The 688-nt window shown below is 43.8% G+C and overlaps 1 non-coding gene across 1 annotated transcript; it reads left to right on the forward strand.

Moving 5' to 3' along the window:
• The first annotated feature begins 276 nt into the window (after positions 1-276).
• LOC112767978 (small nucleolar RNA R71) lies at positions 277-384 on the forward strand. The gene has a single exon (XR_003185417.1). It is a non-coding gene; the product is annotated as a small nucleolar RNA R71 (small nucleolar RNA).
• The last annotated feature ends 304 nt before the right edge of the window (positions 385-688 follow it).

Raw genomic sequence — 688 nt, forward strand, 5'->3', positions numbered from 1 at the left:
TTGATTCAACTGCATTTGCTTCAGCAGGTTGGTCATCTCACAGATGCTTTGATTTAGAGCAATAGTCTCTATGCCAGAAGATACTTCCATAACGGCTTTTGAACGGCCTTGCTTCTGTCTGTGGTTCTGAGTAGATTCAGCTAAATCACTGATCAATTGCCAAGCTTCATCAGTGGTCTTGTACTTCTTCATAGACCCATTGCTGGCACTTTCCAATGTGGTCTTATCTTGGGGCCTCATACCTTGTGTGATATAGCTGAGTAGCACGATCTTGTCAATCATGTGGTGGGGGCATGCTTCCAGAAGATTATTGAAGCGCTCCCAGTATTCAAAGAGAGTCTCATTGTCATCCTGAACAATTGTAGAGATATCCTTCCTCAGTTTATCAGTAACTTCAGATGGGAAGAATTTCTCCAGAAACTCCTTTCTGAGTGTATCCCAGTTGGATACATTTGCTATAGGTTGAGTGTAGTACCACTCTCTTGTTTTTCCCTCAAGAGAGAACGGAAAAGCTTTCAGCAGAATTGAAGTTTCATCAGTGCCATCACGCCTGACAGTAGAACAGGCTGCCTGGAAATCTCTCAAGTGCTTGATAGGCTCTTGAGCAGGTAGGCCATGAAACTTGGGCATCAAATTTAGCAGTGCGGTCTTTATTTCAAAATCCGTAGCTACCGGTGGATGATGCGCT

Source organism: Arachis hypogaea, chromosome 17, assembly GCF_003086295.3.
Source record: "Arachis hypogaea cultivar Tifrunner chromosome 17, arahy.Tifrunner.gnm2.J5K5, whole genome shotgun sequence".
Lineage (NCBI taxonomy): Eukaryota > Viridiplantae > Streptophyta > Magnoliopsida > Fabales > Fabaceae > Arachis > Arachis hypogaea.